Genomic DNA, 9,845 nt, shown 5'->3' on the forward strand with positions numbered 1-9,845 from the left:
ACAGATACCAGGCATGATGCTAGAGGAAAGAAGCAACAAGAGAAACGCCGACCAAGAAATAAATGAATGGTTAGCCGGTACTCCAGGGAAATGGGCTTATTATTAATAAGTTTCTGTACCATCAACTTTACTTTTGCTGCTGTGGAAAGTTAATGGTTAATTTATAGTTAATTTGAAAGACACTTATTGGTGTAAAAATCTGCAATTATCACTTTTATTGGTGTAAAAAAAAATCTGCAATTATCGAACAAAAGAAACTTTTATTCAAAATTCTTGTAAGATTTTTTTTAATCAAAGAATATTTAATTTAACCTGAATCTCTAGAATTGCACCACAAATTTTATTGTGATGATGATGATCAGAGAAGGGTGGACATTATAGACCAGTCCCGTAATTCACTAGGAAAAATAAGAGACTACTACAATCTGCAGTTTTTTTGCTCTGAATTTCTTTCAATTTCACTTCGCCTACAGTCCGCAGATTCCTCCTGCTCTGCTTTATTTCTGAAATAAGAAACATCGTTGTTAGTTCCAGACACTACATAACGATAAGAAAATAGAAGTGTCATAACCGCATTCATGGTAAAATACCTCGAGTAACGTATTTGTGTATGGGCTCTGTAAATACATTTCATATAACTTATCGCAAAATACTTGCGGTACTTACTATACAGTGCGCCCATTTATTAGTTCTCCACATTAACAAATTATAATTAAAGTTTTCAGTGCAAGATGAAACTACCTTTGAACATTAAAAGCTAAACTTTCGTTTATTTACGTCTCTCAGAGGCTAAAACTTTCATTTATTTGGATTACTGTCATCAAATCATCAAAAAGCAATTAACATAAAAAAGCAAGTAACATCTAAACAATGAGGGTGTTCATGTTCTATCTAATCAAATTCCATGCTTCTACCAACATCACTTAATAGAAAGAAGACAACTGGATAGACAACAGATAAGAAGACCACAACCTTTAGAGGGGGAGGAGGAAGACTAAACAACGGGTGGCAACGAACGAGGGCAAGGGAAAAGGGAGGGGGGGGAGGGGGATCAAACATACAAAAGACGAACAATCAATAACTCTCAATAGTGAAGCAACTGAGCAAACATGGAAAATGTGCAAAATGAGCAACTCGTCTGACAGATGAAAAAGCTGGAAAGAATGAGACGCATGAATGACGGGACCAGTATTTTGAAAATAATGTGAATTAACTTTTATTTAAACAGAAGGGTACTGTTATAATAATAGAAGGGCCAATAAAAAATTACATGTTGCTGTTATGACACAAGGGCCAATAAAAAATTACATGTGAAGAGGTTAAAAAGCCTCTAGTAAACAATTCATGAAAAACATGGACCATTTAGAATAATAAGTTACTTACAAGCGATGGACAGCCGGTTATTGATAGGCTTATTAGAAAATGCAGCAACCTTAAGAAATGGATAGAATTGGGTAAAAAGGTACAAAAATAATTGACAAACTAAACGGTATATAAAAAATTATGCAGGAATAAGAATAGCTTGGGCATGTTGCAAAAATGCTGGAGAAGGCTGAGAAAATGGTCGAAATCGATAATTATCAAGTTTGGTTTCTTGGTAAGTATCAACAACCGAGGTGGTTTTTGTAATGAGGCGACTTTCAGGGAAGGTTCTGTGTGAAGAAACACAAGAATGAAACCAGTGGCAGATGTACCTAAAGAATTTGAGATATATGTGTGGAGTTCATTAAAGGTCAACCTTGAACTTTTTAGTATTTATCGCAGTCAAGGAGGAAGCTAAAGAGGACTGTAGAAAGGGAAGCCCCTGGGAAGTTACTACATGCAGGTAAACTAGTTTCAACGGCAGAACATGTCGAAAGGTTTTAAAAGATAGCAAGGTGACAGTGGCGAGAGATCTGAAAATCAACGTAACCCCCTTCCCTATAATAATAACTAAATAGAGAGACTGAGAATCATGCTAAGAAAATAGTACAGCCGGGAAGTCGCTGTCAATGCGGCGAAAAAAGGTGTCTGGACGAACAATGAGCTATTTACCAAATGCCACGTTGTGTCACAAGCTATTGTAAAAATACACATGGAGAAAGACTTAAAGTACTCAAGAAATATTTACAAAACCAAATATAAAAGCAAGGCAGAACGAGAAGAAAATCGCTGACGTGTAATGGAATATAAAAGTAGAGCCAAACGTCAGGCGCTGGGACCTATGTGGTCGTTCAGCGATGAAAAGGAAATTGGGTAAAGAGGTTTTAAAGGTGTAACAGGACGAAAAACATGACAAGGAAACAATTATTAGGAGAGGGTGGAAATTCACATGCAAGAAAGAGAATATGAACTCAGATGAAGTAAAATGAATTTAACTGGTTGCAGCTTCGGGTCGAAGGGACCCTGAAAAGAACCTTGAATGATACCTATAGTGCTCCGCGTGAGGAGCACCGACGGCACTACCTCCCTACAACACTGCAGTGGTAGGAAGGCATTGGAAGAAGTAAAACTTTTGTTATTTTGGAAACACACTGGACTGTGAAAGCGATGAACGAAGAGAGGCAAAAACTTAGATGAATGGGAAAAAGATTCCAAAGCTACTTATAAAAATACCCTTATAGTAAACTCAAGAAAGACTTCTGGGAACAAAGAGAAAATGGAGAGTTGGTAAGATGTCATTATACAGTGCTAAGATTAGAGGCTTTGCCACTGGGTTATAGCGGCAGGCAGATATGATAAGCAGAGGCCAGAAATAAATGGAAATCTTAAAGACTCAGGTTTGGCCCAAGCGATGAGAAGAGATGACGAACAGATAACTAATAGTATAAATGGAAGTAGAAGGCAGGCAACATGTAGGAAGGCCAGATAGGAATTCAGCCAGTGTCATCACTAGGTAGAAACGAGATGGAAACGTCCTATTCATTGGTGATTAAGAGATTGAGAAAACATTGTTTCAAGCAATCTGTGTATAGGACGATACTACTGTGCTCTAAGAACGCCATTTACTAACTTTAATAGAAACTAGATTAATATTGACTATTTTGTTCTCAATTGTTGTTCATTATTTTTCACTTCAGTTTAAGTTACGTACTTTAAGATGGTTAAAATATTAATAGTACTTTAGGATGGTTAAAACATTAAAAAATGAATATTCTTTAAAACTCGGTCAAGCTATTATTTGTCTTCTGTAATAAATTACTAATACTGTGATAAAATACTAACGGAAGAAAACTTTTAAAACATGAAAAGATAAGACACTTTTTACGGTGAGAACGATACCTAAATGATAAAATATTCTGGGGTGACTGACATTCCTTAAGCGCTACATAAGCGCTCTCCTCTCTAACAAAAATCAGTTAATCGCACAGGGACAGATAATCCTTCACTTACTCATGCTTTTCATTTCATGCGACTTCTCAAACATTCTCAAATTACATATACGCATATTATCTTTCGACTGCTGAAACGAACATAAGATGTAAATCTCATTTCTTTTATGACATTCTGCCTCTAGTCCAGGCTAATCTATTCCACATTATCCTTCTCTCTTTTTCGGTTTTGTTTCCTCTCATCAAGAATCCTTTCATTCTGTTCTGAATGTCGAAACATTAATCCTAATATACACTAGTAATAAATTCATCTTTGGCATTAAATTGATTTTAAAAGTCGATAAAATGTTGTTAAAAATCCCCACAACACATCTTTAAGTAGCGAGTTTGGTCTTTTTAAAAACCAAAAATTGTCCCCAAATGAAGAAACACGATATTCAGCATTTTTGAAAGCCTATACTTCGAAAGTTTTTTTTTTTTTTTTTTTTTTTTTGTTTTTTTTTTTTTTTTTTTTTTTTTTTTTTCAAAGCAAAAATAGTCTGTTATCATCTAAGATAACCTGCCTTCTATCCCTGTGAACTTCTTGTTAACCCCATCTGGCAGCCAGAAAGGACACTAGATAACGGAATTTCTCTTCATTACACATTAAGTGATATCACTACCGTACTTAAATTTCATATATATAAGCCATTTCAATCTCACGTGCTTTTTATAATAGTACCAACATTAACTTGAACGACAACCCCAGCCTAAGAGCAATTCAAGAAACACACCAGAATCTAATATGCGAAGAGAATAGTTTATACAGACTTTATAAAGTTAAAGGAAAGCTGACAACAACTGCAATCATTATATGATAAATACTATAGTGTCTCTAATAGGAAGAAAGACTTGCATTATGATGCCTTACTTGGGGTTATTGATTTTGTTGCGAACCAACATTTGCCGAAGCAGTTTGTTGCGGAACCAACATTTGCCGAAGCATTTTGTTGCGAACCAACATTTGCCGAAGCATTTTGTTGCAACCAACATTTGCCGAAGCATTTTGTTGCGAACCAACATTTGCCGAAGGATGGCTGATTGACGTACTTTGCTTGTCTTCCATGGAAGTGAGTACTCTCAATCTAGGATCGGTAATCTGAACAAAGATAAAAATTCATGGCATTATTAAATGCATACTTACAAATTTATGTTTATGACAAAAACATTTTGCATAGAGAGAGAGAGAGAGAGAGAGAGAGAGAGAGAGAGAGAGAGAGAGAGAGAGAGAGAGAGAGAGAGATTCAGGTTATATCGTCTCACGTGATTACTATTTATTTGGACCAATCTGAAGCATTTGCAATACATGGGTCTCTTAAAAAAGGAAGCAACGCCAGTTAGAAGCAACCAAATTACATGTGAAAGCAGAAATCTGCTTGTTGCTTGCACACTGCAAGTTTATTTAGCTCATTTGCAAAAGGCACTTAGATTTTTTTTACGAACGTGATACTTGCGTAAATAGGCATGTTCATTTCTACATAAATTTCTAACAAATCGTATATATGTAGCATATAAAATCTCATGAAAATACTCAGTACTCGGTATTTCTACAGAAGCAATCCGCGGTGGCCTAGACTATGGCAATTGACGTTTTCCTATGTTATTTTACTTACTGAACAAGAATTCAGAGTAATATTTATTCGGACGACTGTAATTAACCCCAAGGGGCCAGTACTAAACACGGCGAAATACATTGGACGCCCCAATCCCTAGTGGATGTCGTACAGTCGTAGCCGAGGTCACGTTCCTTGCAGTCCGTGCGGAACTATTCTTTAGAATTACCCTGCAAGAAACGTAACCGCGGATACGACATCCACTAGGGATTGGGGCGTCCAATGTATTTCGCCGTGTTTAGTACTGGCCCCTGGGGGGTTAATTACAGTCGTCCGAATAAATATTACTTAAAATTCTTGTTCAATAGGTAAAACTGCATAGAAAGACCGCAACTGCCATAGTCTGGGCCGCCGCGGATAGGTACCCTAGATCTACCAAAAAATATATAAATACTACTTTATAATTCACGTTAGTGTTAAACCTTTGTGTTAAAAACTACTAGGAATCAGAAGAATGTTTATCAAAATTGAATAACCTTTAAAAAGGTCTCAGTATCTCTTAAAAAAAAAATCTTAAGAAATAACTCTAAATAAAACTGCAACCCTCTAGTCTTCGGAGGCACTCAAATGAGGAAGCCCAGATGATTTGGAAGTCATACACTGTTAATAGTCTTAATTTCTTGTAGAATTGTTTGTGGCTCTTTTCCATCAGTAACAAGACCGAGGCTACGCTCGCCTACTTGAAGGTTTAGTACTGCGTTTATTGTTACCATTGCACGGTAGGATAGTTTGAACCAAAAATCAAAATACAAAATCCTAAAAAGCAGAGGACCAACAGAGAGAGAGAGAGAGAGAGAGAGAGAGAGAGAGAGAGAGAGAGAGAGAGAGAGAGAGAGAGAGAGTCTATACGCACATCCGGGACGTGCGCATTGACAAATTCCTATCTGAAATTTAATGCAGACACTGGCTACTGAAAAAGTCTTGATTTTTCTGGAGTGGAGCTCATACACTGGCTATTGAATTAATTCTTGGTTTTTCCAGAGTTCAGCCTCTTCATCCCCTCTACACAATACCACATTCATTCTAAAACTTTTTAGTAACGATTAGCTACAAAAAACTCCATTTTATATAAAGGGGAGGTGCTACTTCCAACTGAAATGAAAGTGGTACCACCTGAATACAATACGACCTTATTTTAAAGGTATGAAAAGTAGGACACTATGTGAAACTAAAAATACACAGAGGCAAAGAAATCAGAAAAACGGAAATCTCAGGGTAAAGCCAATGAAAAGGCTCCAATTAATATACGAACACCTAATCAGGAAAGCCGTTCATATGGAAGTAGCAGAGCGAAGACAGACATGAAAACGTTTGCAGATGATGACGTAAACAAGATGGGAATTCTGGGAGAAAGTGTACTAGACAGAGTGGAAAATCTATCCAAAATCGATAACAATAGAGGACGAGAAAGGAAAGAGAATTAGGTATGAAGGATTTGCACTAATCCTTTCACATCCAACTTGTATTATTAAAGACTTATTCAAATTCAGCCATGACACCATAGACATGTATTCGGCTTAAAAAAACGGGACACTGATGTGATACAATAGGGACTAATAGAACAGAATATGTAGGCCAAAGGCCATAGTCTGCGACTTACGAGGTCACTCGGCGCTGTTAGGGAAACCCAGTAAAAATGTTTGAAAGGTGGAACAGGAAGAAAACCTCGCGATTGTTAGGAGAAGGTGGAAAGAGAATATGAACGGAGGTGCAGTAAAAGGAATGAAAGGGTTTGCAGCTAGGGGGCCAAAGAACCTTAATTAGTAATACCTACAGCGTGAGATACACTGACGCACTTCGCTACGGGAAAAGGGAACTAATGGAAACCTATTCACCAAATTAAAACCAATCAGTATTAGTAACCGAAGACAGTTTAATCAGTCCTCGAAATACTTTCATTTGCCGATATATCTAAACTCGTCGACTACAGGCGTTGGAATTGCTTTTTTTTTTTTTCAGGTTATCAGCAAGATACAGTTCCTCGCTCGGCTGCCAACCCGGTGGCCCGAAGTTCGATTCCCGGCTCCGCCAACAAGGAATCAGAGGAATTTTTTTCTGGTGATAGAAATTTATTTCTCGATATAATGTGGTTCGGAGCCCACAATAAGCTGTAGGTCCCGTTGCTAGGTGACCAATTGGTTCCTAGCCACGTAAGAATATCTAATCCTTCGGGCCAGCCCTAGGAGAGCTGTTAATCAGCTCAGTGGTCTGGTAAAACTAAGATACTTAACTTCAGTAAGATACACAATGGCTTTATTGAAAACTAAGGCAGCACGATTACATCATTGGTGCTAATAATTTCGCCCTTTTGACAACAGTTAGGGTCAATAAAACGCAATTTTTTTCTTCTTTTTTTTTTAGCTCCAGACAAAAGATCAGTTTAGGTTTGGAACCAGACTATACCCATGTATTAATTATTCCCACATTTTATTTTTTTTCGCCCAAAAAATCTTATTTTAAAGAAAGGTTTGTCCAAATTGTAATACGTAGAGGAGAATAATATGAACTACCGAAGCATTTTCAACGTTGTCAAAATCGTTTGAAACATCGATGACCATGAGCAATACCGTAATTTTATTTAGCCTGTAAAAATTTCATCAAGGTAACGTTCTCCAAGTAAAGCTATACACACTGAGCATTCCAAGTCTTTTTCTTCTTTTTATACTTACAACGGCACCACGCCTCTCTGCTACCACATTTTTCTAAGGGCTCAAGTCTTTCCCATCTTACTGACGTTCATTTCACAAAAAAGCATATTCATCATTCAATGGATACAGACCTATTGATTCATATGAATTATGACACAGAAACAAGCTACTCAAATGGAACATCAATAAAAGGAGCCTGCAGAGTTTAAGTTTGTTGAACTGTCAATGAAGAATGACAAGTGTTTTGTGTATAATCATGAGCCCTATCCCTTGGTGGATCGAGGCCAGATTTATTGCACAGTACTAACAAAGCAACCTTCACGATGAAACGTATCAAAGTATCTCGAAAGTTCAAAACTTCTCACAAAATTCTCACGTATACGATATATATAGACGCAGAGCAATACATATTAATTACAAATACCTTAATGCGTTACAAACGAGTTAAAAAGTCCTATCCAGTACTACTGGTGACTCAAAAGTCTCTCTAAACCTAAGTGTCCAAAATTTTGGCCGGCTCTCAGTGCGAAAAAGTGATTAAAGTGGTAAGAAGGATGTTGGTGTTTAATATTTTCATTAGCATAAAATGGCATTTTCTTTACACCTCTGAACTACCCATCTGAGGTGTGGGGTTTGGAAACTAGCATTATTTTATTTTGGACCATATTTAGTCGTGATTATTTTCTTATTTTTTATTTCAGTTTTGAACGCTCCTAATATTAATTTCGTTCAAAAATAAGTACTTAACAGATAGTGGACCCCACCCTTATATACTACAAAACCGGGGTCTACAGTGGGACTGCAGATTTTAATATGGGGATATACACAAAACCAGTGAAATAGAAGGACTTTAATCCCAATGATAGTTCTCATTCAGTTTCATTTTATGGAATGTTATCGAATTAACATCATGCACTACGGGGAGTACCAGGTACCGTAAGTTGGGTTAGGTTAGTTTAAGTTGGGCGAGGTTGGTTAGGTCAACTGCGACCTGATCAATTTAGACAACCTGATATTGAACTTAATTCCCAAAACCCTGATTCCATGCACACGCAACGAAGCATAAAGAAATAAATACAAACATAAGATCACTGGCAACATAGTGATTACTAAATGCTTAATCTACCCAACAACGGTCGCGATCTACCTTTACTTAACTCTTGATAAACGAAGCACATTTTCCTCCAAGGGGATAAGAATTCAGTGCCCTTCAACAGCTTCAGTCCTATATTACCGCGTCCTCTCATTTACTTATGAACTTCCCAAAAGAGGCCTCAGGAGAGCAGCAACTTGACGTTCCTCTGACGGGCAACGTACCACTGGATAACTTGAATAAATCGCAAATTCCATGGAGACATTAAACTCTGCTTCACAACGAATAAAATCCACAAGTCTATCTCACTACATCATTACAATGCCCATAATAATTCCCATTTGCAGTCACGATGTCACAATATTATGCACACACAAGATAACCGAACGGAACTGACTTGAGGCAGTGCTGTAGCCTTACTGAAATCTGAAAACCTTCCGAACAGCTTTCAGCCAATCGCGAGGGTCCATGCAACTCCTTCGAACAGAGAAGGTCAGAACGACTCCTGATTGGCTGAGAGGACAAACTAGTATACTCCCAAAGACAATACACGAAAGATGGGAAACTGACTATTAATACCATTAAAAAAAACATCATCCAACCCGTCAGAATGCGCGCCATCTATTGATCATGCCCTCAACTAGAACTCGGCTGTGGCGTAGCGCGGCTTTTTTAAATGTTAAAATTTATTCTTATGCTGCAATAAACTTCTCTTTATAAATTATTGAATACTAAATCGATTAATATTTCTTGTTAACATGATTATAGAGCTCTATCATAGTTTATGACTTATATATTAGGCATTTCTGAATCATTAAATAAAATCTTTTAGTTAATGTAACATTAATTGCTAAGTATCTTTATCAAAAATTGAGAGGGCAGTTAACATTAATTGCTAAGTATCTTGATCTAAAATTGAGAGGGCAGTTAGAATGAAACAAACTTATTCTCAAATTATCTTATTAGTTCACCAATATAGTATACAGTATTATTTCCTTTTTGCGGCTTGTGCTTATGATTGTATACTGTACATAAAACAATACATATGTGTCAGACAAATCTAAGAAGCTAGAGGAATGAATACAGTTTATTATATTTTATGATTATTTATTAAGCTCTAATCAGTCAGAACCTATTTATA

The 9,845-nt window shown here is 36.8% G+C and overlaps 1 long non-coding RNA gene across 1 annotated transcript; it reads right to left on the reverse strand.

Moving 5' to 3' along the window:
• Window positions 1-240: 240 nt before the first annotated feature.
• On the reverse strand, window positions 241-9,204 carry LOC135200523 (uncharacterized). Its single transcript, XR_010311292.1, has 3 exons — window positions 8,759-9,204; window positions 4,222-4,449; window positions 241-503 (listed from the first exon to the last, which is right to left on the reverse strand). It is a non-coding gene; the product is annotated as an uncharacterized LOC135200523 (long non-coding RNA).
• Window positions 9,205-9,845: the final 641 nt, after the last annotated feature.

Source organism: Macrobrachium nipponense, chromosome 27 (assembly GCF_015104395.2).
Source record: "Macrobrachium nipponense isolate FS-2020 chromosome 27, ASM1510439v2, whole genome shotgun sequence".
In the NCBI taxonomy this organism is placed as follows: domain Eukaryota; kingdom Metazoa; phylum Arthropoda; class Malacostraca; order Decapoda; family Palaemonidae; genus Macrobrachium; species Macrobrachium nipponense.